At 24.8% G+C, this 238-nt stretch overlaps 1 protein-coding gene across 1 annotated transcript in view; it reads right to left on the bottom strand.

Moving 5' to 3' along the window:
- Positions 1–238, bottom strand: part of LOC119592390 (basic proline-rich protein-like) — a gene marked incomplete at its 5' end in the record, with an annotated part of 15,067 nt that overhangs the window by 13,286 nt on the left and 1,543 nt on the right.

Here is a 238-nt window from a genome sequence, read left to right as displayed (position 1 = left end):
TTTCCTGAAATTCAATACAACAGACAGAATTAGAGTCATTGTATTACTCATAGACAAAAAAATGAAATGAAATACATTTGATTATATTTATCTTTGATGTATAAATATTGATAAATGATATTTTAACTAGTTTTTGATTGCTAAAACGAACGGCGAATGAGTGTATGAATGATAAATAGAGAAAATGAATAATTATTATAAGAAATAGATGTGTATGAAACTGCGTATGTGTACTTTC

This window comes from Penaeus monodon, chromosome 30 (assembly GCF_015228065.2).
Source record: "Penaeus monodon isolate SGIC_2016 chromosome 30, NSTDA_Pmon_1, whole genome shotgun sequence".
Lineage (NCBI taxonomy): Eukaryota > Metazoa > Arthropoda > Malacostraca > Decapoda > Penaeidae > Penaeus > Penaeus monodon.
The sequence above is the reverse complement of the archived record's forward strand: the minus strand, read 5'-3'. Positions and strand labels throughout refer to the sequence as shown.